Source organism: Talpa europaea (genome assembly GCF_964194135.1).
Source record: "Talpa europaea genome assembly, chromosome: 7".
NCBI lineage: Eukaryota > Metazoa > Chordata > Mammalia > Eulipotyphla > Talpidae > Talpa > Talpa europaea.
Genome location: NC_140074.1, coordinates 110,618,570 through 110,636,258, shown reverse-complemented (window position 1 = coordinate 110,636,258; position 17,689 = coordinate 110,618,570). Strand labels below are relative to the sequence as shown.

Sequence of the window (17,689 nt, the reverse complement as noted above, 5' to 3'; positions counted from 1 at the left end):
CTGGGGAGAGGAAAATGGAGAAAGTAAAGACATGATTCTATTTTCAGACTAGTTTACTTTTTTATTCAGTTGGTTAAGTCCTGCAAGAAAACAATTTCTGATCATGTAAAAACAGTGATAATATACAGGACCATGTGCCAGGTGACATGTGGTAGATTTTTGAGCTGCCTTGGAGGCAGGAGTTCAGGGGATGGGGAGTGGAGTTGTTAAGCCAGCCAGGTCTTCTTGGCATTTCTGAGGTTTGAACAAAGACTTGAAAGAAGGAATAGACTAGACTGGGGGAGAAGTAGGAGGCTGCTGTTTTAGTTTTGGTCTTTGGTCCCAGGGCAGGTGCCTTTGACAAGGACTTGGAACTCCCTTCGGCCATTAAAAAGGCATTTAATTTAAGGCCATTATCCCCTGAATTGGCCTTTCCTTGGGAAGCAGTGGCAGCCTCTGCTGAACATGAATGCTGTCTTATCAACAGGCCTTTCATTATCTGGAGTGTCACCTGGATACCTTGTTGTTTTCAGTTTTCTCCTCACACTTCTCACCTCCTGGGCATAGGCCTTTCTTGATTTGTGTATCCCAAGAATGGGTGGCTTGGTGTTAAAAGATAGCTTGTGCTCTGTTCATCCACACAGACTGGATGGGCTAGAAGAAGCAGGGGTGCTGTGCTCTAGGTAAAAGTCATATAGATGTCAATACTATGTTTGAACTGGGTTGGTTAGTTTTCAACTCTATTAGGTGTCTGGCTTTGAACAAGTGATTTAGCACCCGGGATCTCCGTTTTCTCTGCAGTAAAATGGGGGTAATGATTAACCTTAGTTTAGGCTTGTTGAGGAGGATTAAGTGAAATAATGCACGTGAAATTCTTAGTGTGGACCTGAACTCACGGGTCACACTCTAGAAATGGAACCTGCCTTGGTTGCTGCTGTTATTCCTCTGATTGTGACCTTCATAGCATCCCAGTCTTTGGGGTGGGACTTAACCCCTTGACACTTGCCTCAACAGGAGCCCAGTTCTGAATTCCTGATCCCTGGGCATGACACCCCTTCTCTCTGCTTTTTCTTTTCCTCTCCACTTCCCTTCTGCTTTTCTTATCTTGCACTCTCCTTCCTTTTCCTTCCTTCCCCTTTCTCCACTTAGCAGACCCTCAGTTTGTTTCCAATACTTGATCTGTACTTGAAAAAATAAAAATGGCACCCAGTGTTGTTGCTTTCTTGGTGGAGAAGGTAAGACACACTGTGTACTGCATTCAAGAGGTGACTGAGGGCTGGGGAATAGAATTTGGAACCATAATGCCTGCTCTCATATTCTAGCCCAGTCCTTTACTCTGCATCTCTGTGCGTCTCTTTCTTTTATCTGTAAAATAAAGATACAGTGACAGTTCTCACCTTATAAGATTGTGGTGAGAACTGAATGTGTCAATATGTGATTTCAATAGTTTCTGACATAGAGGGCTCCTAAACATACTGATGATGACAAAAATATGACGATGTAACATGGACACATGCTCCTACTTAAGGATACCCTAAGGACTGAGTGTATCCAGCAAGCATAGAGGCAGGGGGGGCCATTGTGAGTGGTGTGTTTGGGGAGCCCTGATGGTATAAGGTACAAGTGGCAGACAGATTTAGAGATGAGAGTTGGCTGTGCTCTCCTTCCCCTTTCCTTCTCCCTTCCACATGGGTGGCCCTCACCGCTGAAGGATGCCTGTCCCAAAGCAAGGCACTTCAAACCCCCTTTTCTGACTCGCTCTGGCTACCCAGGAGCAGCAGGTTGAACAAGGCTGTCCTGCCTTTGAACTTGCACTCACCTGCCTGCTTTAATTAGATGATATGTGGTTTCCCTTATCTCCTGGGAGATTTCTTTTTTCAGGTGATCAGCTATTGATTCCAATGTGGGATTAGTGTTCCTGCTCTCATTTCCCCTGCAGGGCTTGTTACAGGATGTCCGCCATAGAAAAATCACGTTTGTGCAAGTGATGGGTAGGTCTCTTGGCAAGCCTACGAGACTCAGCCTCCAGTGCCTTTTCAGGCATACAGAACACTTTCCATGTAATCTTATTGGATGTCTCAGCAATGCTCTAAAACACCAGGTATATTATACCATTTTGTAGATGGAGAAACTGAGGCTCAAAGAGGTGGAGTGTCTGGCTCACAGTAAGCCAGTCTGGATCTCGCTTCTTACTTCCTTTTGCAGGTCCTTACAGTGTCTACTTAGACATGGTTTCCAATGTGGTTTGCTATTCATTCAGTTCTACTCAATAAATGTGTCCTGAAACCACTGTTGGCATCTACAGCACACTCTGGCACACCAGCATCACTATACCTTATCACTTTTTCAGATCCCTGCCCTGAGTAGGCAGTTGTTGAAAGGCAGAGTCATATGGGCATGTGGGAACTTCACCTCTCCATGACCCTTGCTCTGGAGTTGGAGAAACTTCCATTAGGTGAGTCCATCCATTGGCAGTCTAGTTTTTAGTTTGTAATTTTTTTTCAATGTATTTTCTTTTTCTTTTTAAGATTTATTTATTTATTTTTACAAGCACTGGGTACACAGTCAGAAGCGTGGGAGGGTGAGAGAATTCACCAAAGCCAGAATGGGGTGCAGAACAGGCAGACTGATGAAATACATTGCTGAGGGGAACAGCGGGAGCAGCAGGAGAGGTCTGTGCACCATGTGGGACGCTTGCCGGCGGCCGGGGATTGAACCGGCGCCACAGAGGCTGCGGGCAGCTACGCAGCCCGGTCTTCAACCGCTGCACCACTGGGGAGGCCCTAGTTTGTAATTTTTAATGCTTCTGAAGTTTCAGATAGCAGAAACGAGCATCCTGAGGCCATTCTTGTCTTCTTCTTCTTTTTTTTTAAATCTGCATTTTTTTTTTTTTAAGATTTATTTATTTGTTTATACAAGCACTGGGTACAGTCAGAAGCGCGGGAGGGTGAGAGAATTCACCAGAGCCAGAGCGGGGAGCAGAGCAGGCAGAAGGACCGAAGTACACTGCTGAGGGGAGCAGCGGGCAGCAGGAGAGGTCTGCGCGCCATGTGGGACCCTCCTCCGGTGGCCGGGGAGCAGCCAGGGATCAAACCGGTGCCGCAGAGGCTGCGGGCAGCTTTGCAACCCAGCGCTCAACCGCTGCGCCACTGGGGAGGCCCCCATTCTTGTCTTCTTAAAGAGTGTCTATGCAGGAGCAGAAATGATGCCCATAATCTTTCAGGGAAATGTGGCTTCTCCATTACTTTCCACAATCAAGTTTCTGCCTTTGCCCTTATCATATGTTTGCTATGAAAACCTACAAGTGACTGAGATCCCACCCTTCTACTCCGGGGAAGGAAACAACAGGTGGTCACTCTGCGTGCCATTTTGCCCAGTAGTGCCTTTTTTAAAAAATATATTTATTTATGCATATAAGAACTGGGGTACAGGCCAGAGGTGTGGGGGTGAGAGGATTCACCAGAGACAGAGTGGGGAACAGAACAGGCACATCGACTGAAATACACTGCTGAGGGGAGCAGCGGGCAAGTCAGGAGAGATCTGCTGCGTCATGTGGGTAGCTCCCTGGCCAGGGAATCAATCTCGTGCCACAGAGGCTGTGGATTGCTTCATAGTGCTGTAACTTAACCCCTTGCGCCACCAGGGAGGCCCCATTAGTGCCTTTCTTAAGGTGATTGAGATAGAGTCAGAAGAGGAAGGAATGACTCAAGACTGACCTCAGGTCTTAGTCTGATAATCGTTAACTCCGACTGGAGTCAGCACATCTAGTTCTCCATGGCATTCACTGAAATGCTCCTGCCCTGGTGGCTTCACCTTCCTATTTTGCGTTACTGGAGCTGACTCCTGAGTTGGAATCTGGGGCCATGGTTGGGTGAACAGGGTTCTCCTACCATTCAGTTCAGCAATTGTTTGTTGCAGGCCCTACTGTGCTAGGGCTGTAGGCCCATCATGGTGGCAGCTTGCCACCAAGTAGTTTTCTTAACATAAGTACTTCAAGTTTATTTGACCACAAGTGTATTTCTCTGGGTTCTGCCAGTGGCAAAATTAGGAAAGAAATGCATTCATTTTTATCTTGGTCTCCATCACTCAAAAACAAATAAATGTTGGGGCCTCCCTGGTGGCACAAGAGGGTAAGAAGCAACCTATAAAGCTCGCCGCAGCCACTGCAGCATGAGTTCAATCCCCAGCCAAGGAGCTACCCACATGGCACAGCAGATCTCTCCTGACTTTCCTGCTGCTCCCCTCAGCAGTGTATTTCAGTCCCTCTGCCTGTTCTGTTCCCCACTCTGTCTCTGGTGAATCCTCCCACCCCCCGCATCTCTGGCCTGTACCCCAGTTCTTGTATGTACAAATAAAATTAAAAAAAAAATCTTCAAAACAAAACAAAACAAAAACAAATAAACGCAATGAGAAAACTGAAGCTAATTTGTATAGCTGAGCAGGGCAGGGGAGAGCTAGAACTAGGTAAAGACCTCTTCTCTCACTCATCAGCCCCCTCACAGGCTGAGGCTTTGGAGGAATAGCTTAGTTCTTCATTTCTGATAGCAGTGCACCAAGTTTGGGGGCAGCCGTTTGTCAAACTTTGACTGTGGGTCAGTCAGGAAGAAGGTTCTGGAGTGACCCAGCCTCGTATGAAGAAGGAAAGTGTTACCCAAACTGCTCCCCTCCCTGAATGCAGCAGACTAGGCAAGTGGCGTGGTTAGGTGAGTGGAAGTTGTGTTCTTCTCCCACCATGTGGGCCCACAGGGTTACCTGCGGTGAGAGGCTGGCCTTACTTCAGGTGTTAAATGTCTCCATAATGAGCTCCAGGTAGGTTTTCACAGCAAACTGCTCCACAGCCTGACGTTCCTCCTGTGGGAAGCCCTGTCTTGCTCTGACCCATTCTCGCATACTCTGCAGATCCATCCCACATAGCTTTTCTCTCTCCATCTTGAGGCCCACCCTGCCCCTGCAGAACAAACCCTGATACCCTCACTTGCGCATTTGCTTTACTGTGTGATTCTTTGCTTTCAGTTTATACCACTTTTAGCTCCCTGTGTTGTGAGAACAACAGAAAAAAACCACCACCAACAACCCATTCTTCTCTGTGGCTAAGTCCTCTCTCCCCAAACCAAGCTGTCTCAAAGTTCCGTTTTCCCTCCTACGAGCCTGGGCTGGGGTTGATGTCGAGTCTCTCCCTGTTACTTTACAGAAAGGTGTCTTTATTCAATTTGACTGTTGCTATAATGTGGTGAAGCATTCAATAAAAGTTGTGATTTATGGGATGTGTGTGACTGCGGTTTTTTCGTTTTCTCTTTTTCTTCTTCTTTTTTATTTTTTTGCTTTGTCATCTATCAGGGAGAGAAAAGCCAGGCCTGATAATTTCTTGGCACATCCTGTGTTCACTTAAGAATGTCAGCTGTCGGCCTGTCAGGAAGTTATTTCTCGGATTGGTTTCTCCCTCCATTTAGCTCTCCCTACAGTCCCCTCTTCAAGCAGGCAGAGGACCTCTCTGTTCTGCAGGCTGGCGATAAGGGGATGGCTGGACGCAGTGGGAAGGGACGCGTGGCCCTGCTGTGGCCCTGGGCTTTCTACACTCCTCAGTGGCTACATGTCCAGTGCTGTCAGCTCTTGATTGCTTAATAGCAAGAAGCAGGCCAGGTCTTTTCAGGAGGTTTCCAGAATTTTCTTTGTTCTTGAAATAGTAACCTCCCCCCACCCCCTCCAGGCCTCTTAGTTTTTTGGCCTGGCCACTTTAGAAATCCTGTCCTTCCCCCCTCCTTCCCCCCTTCCCCTCTTTTTCTTTTCTGCAAAGTATGTGCATGCTAGATAAAAGGCTCTTGAATGGAAGGCCTAGCATTTTGGGTATTGGCTGCTGAAAATAGGCTAATTGGAGACAGAAGCAAGTTGTCACAAAGGTGCCTGTGGCAGGGGGAGAGGGGGAGTGGGGAAGATGATCCCCTGTAAATGCCAGGTTGACTTTTCCCACCTCTCCCCTCCTCCTGCTTTTGTTATTAGCTGTTTGCCAAAATGCTTGGGAGTCTTTGTGGAGGCCTACAATCGCAGTAGCCAAGTTGTGCCCTGCATCTTAAGCACCTGGTTAAGGCCTTGTTCTGTGTCTGGAATCGTTCCATGCTGAACCCCCAGAGTGTGCATAAATAAGTCTTTAACCCACAGTGGGTGGCCTGGGAGGGACTAGGAAAGCTGGCCTGCTGAACTTGAGCATAGCGGCACCCCTCACTTTGAGTGCTGCAACTTCTGAGCTGGAGTCATCCAGACTTTCATTTTGGTTAGGAGCGGTGCTTGCCAGTGCCAGCAGGGTAGAAGCTCGGAAGACCCCATATCTTTCTGGCTTCCTAACAGTGAGAGTAAAGTGGGAGCAGGCTCAGGCGCCACTAAACGCACAGGATCTAGTCCAATCAGACCTCACACTTTAGTGGATGAAGCTGGGGCTTGAGAGGTTAGCTGGTGGGCCCCCAACCCCAAATCCCAGGAAAATGTGGGTTTTGCTTTGTAGTTGCTTATGGTCTAAGGGGGATTCTGTTTTGGTGAGCCCCTGGATCCTATGCAGTTGAGCATTCCATTTCCCCAAGGGTAAATTTTGTCTTGTCACAAACTCACATACATACTCCCACACGTGCCAGCCTCTGTTTCTGCTGCCACCATCCACCAAGATCTCTCACCTAATTAGCATTGTGGCTTTCTTCTGGCGACCCATCTCTGATTTCCTTCCAGTCCACACTCACCTGTATCCTGTTTCCAGTGTCCCAGGGGGTCTAGAATGATCTTCTGCCTGGAATTCTACCTTTGCCCTTCCAGCATCACATCACACAGACTCCCGGGTTCCTCTGCTCCTCAGCCCCTCTGTGTGTGGCTCCCCACTCCAGGCTTCTGGGATGACCTTCCTTTCTTCTGCCTAGAAAAACCCAACCATCTTCTAAGGATCGTTTCCAATTCCCCCTTGAAACCTTTCCTGCTTTCTTCCATTCAGCCTCCAAAGCCATCTCCGGTTCCTTTATGACTCATTAACTTCTTATTTCCCCTGGTCCTTCTCATTCCCGCCCTATGGCCTACCAGAGGGTCAGCCCTGAGAGCAGGGACTGTCTGCCCAGTAGGACACTGTCCCACAAAGTAACATACGCTCCCACTGGTCACTGCATGTAGTCACCGAGCATTTGAAATGGGAATTGCACAGCCAAGGCACTGAGTGGTTAATGTCACGTCACCTTCATGGATTCCCGTTTCAGTAGTCCCACGTGGCTGGTGGTGGTGTCCCAGATGTCACATTGAATCTTGCTTATCTTGGTATTTTCAGAGGCTCCGCACACAATACAAGCCTCATCCATACCCCCGAGGGGCAGCTTAGGGATGTAGCTATGTTAGCTGTGTGTTCTTTGCTTATTTTCCATGCAATTTGATTTTTAAGCTACATACAGTCGATCATATTCTTGAGGACCGCCAATGCTTTGTAGGCTACAGAGATGAGTGAATGTGATCTCTTACTTCAAGGAATTTAAACCTAATTGGTAAATATCTAGTGATGATAGGAAGTAGAATGAAATAAAGTGCCACTGTGAGGGAAGAACAGTTTAAGTCTTTTGGCATTGTCGAGAAGGAGTTGTTTCTGGTGCCTGAAGGGAGGTAGGGAATGCTTTAAAATGTTCGTTCATTTTTGCAGCAAATATTTATGGAATGTCACTTATGACCAAGGTGCCGGGAATATGCCTGTGAAAACAACAAATAAAATCCTTGACCTCGTGAATCTTTCTTTCTGGTGAAAGGGATATAGACGATAAATACAATAGGAAATCAGAGAGGGTTTTAGAAGATGATAAGTTGGGAAAAGTTCTCGAGAAATGCTAATGTGTGGGATGGGGTTGTGGTTTTAAGTAGTTTGGTGAAGGAAGACCTCGTGGTGAAGGTAAGTTGTGAGCAAAGACTGTTTGAGGCCTAGAGGTTTGGAGGTCATAATAGTCAAACAGTAGGTGGGAGGATGTTTCCGGGTGAGGGAGCAACTTGAGCAAAGGCTTGTGGGCATGGAGGTGGGTGCAGGGTCAGAACAGCTGGCTGGAGGCTGCAGGGTAGAGCTGCTACAGGGTGGAGAGAGAACTGGAGACTGGAGGTGAAGTTTGGAACCTTGTGACAAAAGTGAACACATTGAAAACCACGCTGATTTTCAGTGTCTCTGCAGATGTCATGTCTCCCCAATTGAAATATCAGGTCTCCAGGCCCCCATGACAGTGGTCCCAGTTGCTACTCATTTCTCTTCCATAAGGTTTCATTCCAAGTAGCTGCTCAGAATTGATGTTGATTAAGGGACAGTTAAACTAAGTTGAATCTCCTATGATGAAATTTTGCAAAAGAAAAGGTCTCATAGGTAGAGCAGGCCTGTCATTTGAGTGAATTATACCACTGGCTCTTATTTCATTTCTAGGTCTCACTTTGTACAGACTAAGTATTCTGCAGGATCTCAGGTGACTCAGTCCTGTGTTTTAACATATTCCTTTGACCTGGATCATCTCTGGGACACAGAGAAAGGGGCGGGGTGGGGAGTCAGGGCCAGTGAGCAGCAGGGATAGAGTAGAAGACCACGCAGACCCTTAATGGGACAGCAATTGTGGCCAGAGAGAGGACTGCCACATTTCCCAATACATCTGGAGATCCAGAGACTCGATGGCTGATGGGAAGTGAGTTGTCCTGAGTTGCTGATGCTGCTTGGAGAACAACTGTATAAAATGACCATAGTTTCAGATATATCCTTAGTATTAAGAATCCAGATTTCACACAGGAAGAGAGGCAGGCCTTTGGCCAAGGGCAAGAAAGGACTTTCAAAACAGATTGCTTGTCAGCTTGTAGTTGCTTGGAACAGTTGATATTTATGATGACAGGTATAAAAACTGCTTCTCTAGAAAAACAAAACAAAAAAGAGAAAACTTTCTAGAAAAAGCTGACTTTTTAGACATCTCCCTTTCTAAAGGCATAGTTGAACACAGCAAACATATGGTGGTATACCCTGGGGCAGTTACGTTCACGGGTAAATCTTCAGTGCCTGTTGCCATCAATAGTAAGATTTTACCCCCAAATGAATACTTACAACTAACCACAGGCTGCCAAGTCACCCCTAGGCTTGGCACACCCATGGGCCTATCTGAGAGAGCTGCTTATGTGGCAGCTGAGAGTTTGTTGAAGAGCCACACGGACTGTCGGCTGGGCAAGTGCAGACTTGGATCATTGGAAGGGTGGCTGAGCTCTGGATCCAAAGAAACTGAGATCTGATGCCTCCTTACTTTATTGAACACCTCTGCATGGTAGGACACCTGGGAGCAGCCCCATCTATTTGATCACAGTAGTGTTACAGTTATCATTGCTCTGTAACAAATCACTCCCACATTTAGCACCTTAGAGCACCATTTAGCTGTGCCCAGGAATCACTAAGTCAGAAATTCAGAAAGGACACAGCCGGGATAGCTGGTTTCCCTTTCACCATGTTTAGGATCTCAGACTTGAGATCGGCATGGTAACTTGATGGCACAGGGCTGAAATCATCTAAAGGCTTATTCACTCATGTGTCAGACGCTGGGGCACAGATGACTCACAGACTGTAGCTCCAGCATTTGCTTTATCGGTTTGACTGGTGTTCCTTATAACAGGGCAGCTTAGGGGTAACTGAATTTATTTAGTCTCTCAGGGCTCCCAGTATGAATGTTCTAGTGCTAACATCTTTTGTGACCCAGCCTTGGAAGTCACATATCATCCCTTCTGCATCAATTGAAGCCGTCACAAACTTATTCATGTTCAAGCAGAAAGAGGCCTGGAATCAAGGTGCAGTCTGTTACTGTTGGTGAAACAGTTTTCTCTTGTTTCTCTCCCAGATCTTTGTTGCTTTGGATTTCTGAAAGATCCTGGGATTCATTCTGAAACTGTCCTTATCCCTGCTTCTACTTTACTGTCTCTTCTTATTCACTCCCATGATTTTAGTGGCCACCTAGACATTGGTGAATTCAATCTGAGTCATTTGTCCTTCTCCTGAGCTCCAGAACAGATACACACATTGTCCTCCGGGCGCTGCAAATTTAATATTCCCAAACTGAACACATTTATCGCTCCTTTGCAAATCTGCTGCTTCTTCATTCCTTATCTCAGCTGGAGACACCACCATCACTCAGCCACTACCCAGCAAATTCAAAACTCCTTCCTCTCCCTCTTCACTGCATCTGGGCATTTACCCAGTTCTGATAATTTTGTCTCCTGCTCTCTCTTAAATCTCTTCTTGCTTTCTTAAGCAGAGGAGACTTGCATTACTCAAGGGTCCCTTTATCTTGGGGTAGATGATAAGCTTCTAACTAGGCCTACTGTCCCTATTTTCAAGTCCTCTTGTCTATTCTTTACATGATGACTTATCTAAAACACAAAACTGGTCATGTTACGCCTCTTTTTAAAATTGTTGACCCCTTGTCTACAGGATGAAGCCCAGTCTCCTTGATTATGGTCTGCCAGACTCCTTGTGATCCATTCTTGCCCTTATCTCTATCTTTATCTTCCCATCAAACCCACCTTTCTACTCGATTCTTAGCAGTGCCAAACTTTTAGAGTCTGAAATAACCAGTGATAGTTCTTGGCCATTATGTCTCTCTCTTTCTCTCTCGTCTTCCTGGAAGACATCCTCTCCCATCCTTTGAAACCCTGGTGGGACATCTCTTTTGAAGCCTACTGTGCCTCTCCTGACAGAGGTCAAGGTATTTCCCTCTGTCTGTTTTGCATGCTCCTGCCATCATGTCTCTTTCCCTTAGGCCTCTGAAACCTTTATTTTTTTATTTTATTGAAAGATTTATTTATTTATGCATACAAGAACTGGGGTACAGGCCAGAGATGCGGGGGGCTAGAGGATTCACCAGAGACAGAGCAGGGAACAGAACAGGCAGACAGACTGAAATACACTGCTGAGGGGAGCAGTGGGCAAGACAGGAGAGGTCTGCTGCACCATGTAGGTTGCACCCTTTAGCCAGCCAAGGATCGAACTCACGCTGCAGAGGCTGTGGATGGTTTCATAGTGCAGTGCTTAATCCCTTGCACCACCATCTCTGAAACCTTTAAGGGCAGAGAATGAATCTTTTAGGTTGGGCCTTTGGGGCCTGTTAGGGATTAGGTATTTGTTAACATTTGCTATGGAATGGAATGGTAGGTGATACAGACATTGGGTATTGTAGTTGAATCTGACCTCCCTGTTTCACTTGACCTTTTAAGTGGTTTCTTATCAAGAGTCACCAATTGTCCTTTTTATATGTAAAGATGCACCAGCAAAATCACCTGTGGAAGTGGAAGGTGTGGCCAAGTGGAAGGTCTGACTCAGAACAACAGGACCTTTCAATTGCCACACTTTTAGTCTGTGTTTTCTATGCTTCTTAAACAGAACTTTTGCCAGCTCCTCTTAAGAATGAAACCTTTTATCTCCTTAAGTGCTGTGCCCAGTTTAGCCGCCAGCCATGTTGGGAGTTACCCAAGAAGGAGGAGAGGAGACAGGTAGGGTGCCTGGGGACCTTGAATCCTCTGCAAACTAGGTAATTCAGAGCAGGCAGTATTCATGCACGCATTTGTTCAGCCCATATTTATTGAGTTCCTCCTGTGTGCCAGGCATCCTCCTAGGAATACAGTGGTGAACAAAACAGACAAGAGCCCTTAACTTTATGAAGCCTATGTTCTGTCAGGTGTGTGGATCACAGCCCCCCTGGCGACGCTTCCCTTCTGGGGTGCTGGTGTGGGGGGGATTGGAGGGGTAGTGCATCATAGCCACAGCTGACTTGAACGTGAGGCCCTACCTCGTGCCAGAGCAGGCACTGAGCAAATGTATGTTCTCGGAGGGAATGAGTGCTGTTGGGCAAATGAGGTTTAACGGGGCAGATTTTCTTCCTTGAGGGAAGGGAACTCGATTTTATTAAGCTTTTACCAGGTGCACAGCCATTCCCCCATAGAAGACCTTGGTCTTCCAGGCAGAAGTGTCCTTCAGAGAGAACCACGCGCCGTTGGCTGGGCCATGTGGCTGACTTGACAGCCCCCCAGAGTGAATGACAAAATGAGCCCTCCACGTTTCAGCCAACAGCTACGGGTCCCCAGTTGCCTCTTTGCCTCAATAAACAGCCAGCCCAGACCGGTTAGCTGGGTTGGGCATGCTGGGGGACACATCTTTTCTTCCTGTCTTTTCTGATATTTGGTCGGTCGTGCAAGTATTTTAAATAGAACAGACATCGCGGCAATAAAGCGTCTGTAGCACCACACGTTTAGTGAAGTTCCTGGCGGACTGAGTTCTGTGGTGATGTTTTGCTGTGGCTGTTGTTTCCTTTCCCCCTCTGCTTATTCCTTTGGAAAATACAATTTTCTTTCTTTTTTTTTTAAATAATAAATTTTATTTTTATATTCCCCATACAATTGCAGCCCCCCCCATTCTGATCCCAATCCCTCCCCTCCCGCCTCCGCCCCCCTAAAAGTGTCTCTGGTTCATAGTTTTTTGTTGTTTTTGTGGAAAATACAATTTTCTTTTAGTGGGGTTTGTAGAAATATGCCCCTGGCGTGGAGACCGCGGGCATATGAGAATATCGGTGTAGCAGAGAAATGCTGCCTCTGATGCCTGGCCTGCGTTATCTCTTACCTAGAATGACCTTCCTAACGTGCAACAATCTGATACCCTCTATAGGGGAAGGGGGTGTGTGGGTTAATAAAGGCAGCTTTTCATTGAGATAGCATCCTTTTTTGTTGGCACATCGTCAACCCATGGAAGACCGCAGGTGCCCAGCTCCGCTGCTGGAGCGGCCTGGTTCGGTCTGGTGATCCCGAGCAATCTGAGGAAAGTGGAATCGAGACTGTGTGTGAGCTTAGGGCGTGTCCTTCTCGCCTCTTCCTTCTGTTGCTTAGTCTGCGGGGCAGGCAGGGGGTTTCGGCCTCTGTTCACATAGATGGTAGGGCCACCACTGGGGACCGAAGGAGGGGCAGGGAGGGAGGGACTCTGTGTGCCTGCCCTTCCAGCCCACACCAAGCACTGGACACAGGTCTGGGCTCTTTAGTTCCATTTTGTAGCAGGAGAAGCTAAAGTGCAGAGCAGCTCAGTCACTGCCAGGGTCGCTCTGTGTGTATGAGACAGGATTGAAGTTCCTGACTTCCACTTTTATTGCTCTGCCCGCTCAGGTACTAGGATTGCAAGCTGGCCCTTGCATCTCCAGAATCTTTTCCGCTTCCAGGGGCCTCTTGGGTTTAGAAAGATCAACTCCTCTCTCCTCAGGGGCGAGGCATTTAATGAAAGGTAGAGAGACTTGCTCACGATTGTCTTGGCTTCCCTCTTCCCCTGCAAGCACCCCTGTGCGTCCCCCCTTTTCCCTCAAAGGAAGTTACTGCTGGCTGGTGGCAGAGACCAGACCAGCACATCCTGGAGGGGAATTTGACATTTTTTTCTTTGACAGGTAAAATTTATGACTCAACAGATGGCTGAGTGTGTTACCAAAGACGGCCACACCAAGGGTGCAATGTGTTTATCTCTTCTTTGCCTCGCCTACCTGCCCCTGCCGTTGTTGCTGCCTCTGAGGCTCTTTCTGGAACAGTGAAGTGGCACAGCAGGGAGAGATCTGCTAATGCGGGAGCTGACCCCAGCCTCCATGCTGCTCTCCAGGGTTGGCGTCGAGGCACTTTCCTCCAAGTCCATGCTTTTCTCCCCACGCTGGCCCACACCTCCTTGCCAGCATCTAAGCAGTGAGATGTCCCCGCCCCTATCGTGATCTGCTTGTCTCTTCTGCAGCTTGATTGAACACAGTGGAGGTTTCTGTTGTCTCCCTGGTGAGGTCAGCAAGGCCTTCCCTGCCCAACCTGGCCCTTGCCCCCTTGAGTCCTCTGGGGCACCCTGTGCTGCAGACTCTGACATCCGCTTGCAGCCCTTTAGCCAGATATTGAAGATTCAACAGCCTCTGCTAGGAAGGTACTTCTGACTGTTTTTTCCTGGGTATCCCCTGCTGACCTTCAAGACCCAGGTCATGCTGAGCCCTGCACCCTCAAAGTCCCACCATGTTGTAGTAACACAGCCTTCTACTTGAATGTAAGGCCTTTGGTGCAGACACCGTGTCTCATTTGATTTAATATCCACTAAGCCTAGCACAGTACTTGGCACATAGTAGGTCTTCAAAACACATTTGATGCGAGAATGAATGAATGCATGGCTTGCCACCAGAAATGGTCCACTGTATGTGATCTTTTTCTCTTACCCTCTCTCCATCTTCATTCTTACTCTACTGGAATTCAGCAGACAGCTTTTGCGCACCTACTATGTTCCAGCTGCTTTCACACCCTTCTTTTTTGATGTTTATAGCAGCCCTGTTGTCACATGCGGGTATACTCCACTTTCCACGTGGCTCACCTACAAGTGCACAGCTAGGGATGTGGCTGAGCTGGGATTCAAGCCCGGTGTTCCTGGATCACGTCCCAGGCTTCTTCGCTCTTCTGTGGCTGGTGCAGTATGGTAATCATGAAAAAGAACCTTTGCTTCGTTTGAAGCCTCCACCCCCATCTTTTCTCCCTTAAGATGGCAGAAGCAGTTTCTTGTTAGAGCTCCCACTGCACATTAGAATCTTTTGGAGAATGTTTAAAAATACTGATTCCTGGGCCTTATTGTAGACCAATGAAGCCAGAATCCCTGGAGGTGGGGCCCTTAAAAGCTGGAAGTGGATTTGAAGGACTCCTCAGGCGGGGAGAGTCTAAGGTATACCCGGGCTTGAGCTGCTGCACTACGGGGAGTGCGGTGAACCTGCAGACTGGCTCAGCTCCGAGGATTAGGTAAAACTTGCTCATCAAGAACTGATTGCCATGTGCATCTAAAATAGGTTAATGAAGGTAATCAAGGCTAAGGGTTAAGGCTGCCATTTGTTCTTTTCATGAAATCAACTGGAGGGCTTGGGGGATGGGGGCTTGGCTTCAGATCCAGTCTACCTGCAAAGTTTTTATCCTTTCTCTCCTAAGAAAAGGCATTTTGTTGTTGCCAATGAGAGGAGGCCTCTGTCTTGCAGGGGAGGGTTCTAAAAGTTTTCTCTTGGACACCCTTCCCCAGAATACAGTGGTACCTTTGAAGTCTGGTTTTCTTGAAGCAATGGTCTGTCCTCTTGACCATCCTTTATGACACGATTTCACGTAGTCCAACCCTTGGGGTTTTGTAAACACCATGTGGAGGACACAGAAGCCCTCCAGGATGGAAGGTAAACTTCTGAGTAGAAACCCTCTCTCTGGTCGCTGCTACCCATGATCTAAAATGTTTTAGGAGAAGAGTAGTTTGGGCAGTAGGAGGGGATGCTTGGAATTCTGCCCATAAATCCTGCCTCCTGCACACAAACCGACCTCATTTACCCCAGCTGTGGCCAGCAGGGAGGCTCTCAGGCACCTCTGAGCCTGGGCATAGGTGTTGGGGAGACTTGAGCCAGGGTGAGACATTCTGTGTTAGAGACTTAGGCTCTAGGGCTGGGTTGTCCTTTTGCCTTTGATGGAGGACCTGGGATTTTTCAAAGCGGGGCTGAGAGGCCCAAAACAGTTATATAACGTGAGCTAACCTCATCTGGCCAACCAGGGTCAGTGAGTATGTCTCAGTATACACAGCTGTGCTTGAGAATGCAAAAATGGGTGGTCAGAGAGAAGATATTCTAAACTCATTGTTTCATTTGGACCATTTCTGCGGGCAGAATCACTGCAGACCTGTGTGTCAGCCATGGAGCCCCCAGACCATCCATGTCACCATGAGTCACTCTATACCTTCAGAAAAATTGGGCCAAGGATGGGCGAATAGGGCTCCCACAGCTGGAATCACTGCAGGAATGGAAGAGCTGAGCTCATGCAGCCTGCCATCCTGTCTGATCCCTTATTTCCCACTCTTTCTGCACTTTATTAAGAATCTGCCTTCACTGTCTTGCTGGGGCCTCTTTCGTATGCAGAAATGCATGGCTTCCTCACAAATTCTGCAACAGTAAAGGGTACTTATTTAATTTCGCTTAATACCACTGCTGTAAGAAATTATGGGTTTTAATTGCATTTACGTATTGGTAATCATTTGAACACTGGAGAAAGTCTTTGTGGCCTCCTGCATAGTGAGTAGTGAGTATGGGAAGTGGGGGAAGGTAGGAGAGGCTCTGAGAAGGGTGAGGTGCTGGAGAAGCTACCTGTGGATGCAGAGCAGCTTGGAGCTGACGGCCAGCGAAGTCAGCTGATGCATGGGTCACGATCCTTAATTTCCTGTGCTTTCCAAGACAGCACTCCATCTCTGCACTTTTCTCCATTACCTTTCCTAGCCCCCGTCTGAGTGTCACTGTCTAGGATATTACTCTCTGATACCAATCTGTGGACAGGTCACCCTTGCCGACTGCAGCTTCCTCCCCAAGGGTAAAAGGAAGTAGTATTTTTTAAATTAGCCTGGGAGAGGGCCCTGCGATGAGGCCAGGCAGCCTGCTGAAGCGGCCTGATCATTTCATTACAAGATCACATTCTCCTTTAGGTGAGTTACTGTTGTTTTAATCAGAGGTAATGTTGTAACCTGACGATGTCGGAGAATTGTGTGTAAATTATATTCTAGCGCCATATAGATGAAGGCTATTTTTTTTCCTTCCAATTTTAAAGCGATTTAGAGGGAATGCCAAGTTGTGGCTGAGCCCTGGTGCTCTCTGGCTAATAGCTATAGATGGGGAGAGAGAGCTCTGAGAAGCATTTCGGGTCATATTTTTAATTAGTTTCCTCTGAAGCTAAATTAATTTTTGCAGTTGGTAACATAAAATGTTGTCACACCTCTGTCCAGTGGTCAACCGGCGGTGAATGGAGGCGCACGGGATTAACTGGTGGATGACCGGGGGACTGCCAGGGGGCCTTGCTTTTCTGGGCTCTGGGGTTGATTTTAAGTCCTTTTTTGCATTCAGATGCTTGACTTAGAGATCTTTCTGGTCTGTCATTCATACAAACAAACAAAAAACAACTCTATTGAGAGAGAGTTCACGTACCATTCGATTAACCCGTTTAAGTATATAGTTCAGTAGCTTTTAGTATATTCACACACACGTGCACCATCACCAGTCAATTTTAAGGTATTTTTATCGGAGCAAAATGAGACTCCATCTCTCAACCCCCCTCCAGCTCCCCCTCCTCTGAGCAACCACTGATCTACTTTCTGTCTCTGTAGATTGCCCCATTGTGAACCTCCATAGGAACGGAATCGTCGAATATGTGGTCTTTCCGATTGACTTCTGTATTAACAGGCCTTCCGGTTCGAATATGTGGTCTTTCCGATTGACTTCTGTGTTGACAGGTCTTCCGGTTCACTTGTGCTGCCACATATATCAGTGCTTCATCCCTTTTGTGCCCCAATAATACTCCATTATGTGGCTATATACCACATTTGATTTATCCCTTCATCCTCTGATGGGCATTTAGGTGATTCCACTTTTTGAGTCTTACAAACAGTGTTGCTGTGAACATTGTCTATAAAAGGTTTTGGGGCACGGTTTAATTTCTCTTGGCCAGATCCCTGGGAGTGGAATTGCTGGGTCCTTTGGTGACTTTAGTTTAATCATTTGAAGAACTGCAGACTGTTTTCTGAAGTAGCTGCTCCATTGTGTGTTCCCACCAGCAGTGTCTGGCCTGTCATTTTACGTCTTTGATTCGAAATTGAAAAGGTCAGAGCAGACTTGGTCCCCTTAGAGCCCTCCCAGCTCCCCTTTGCCCAGTTGTG

At 47.3% G+C, this 17,689-nt stretch overlaps 1 protein-coding gene across 5 annotated transcripts in view; it reads left to right on the top strand.

The window, feature by feature from the left end:
* MSI2 (musashi RNA binding protein 2) overlaps positions 1 to 17,689 on the top strand; it is a gene marked incomplete at both ends in the record, with an annotated part of 373,209 nt that overhangs the window by 106,844 nt on the left and 248,676 nt on the right. The gene's annotated exons all lie outside the window — the stretch shown is intronic.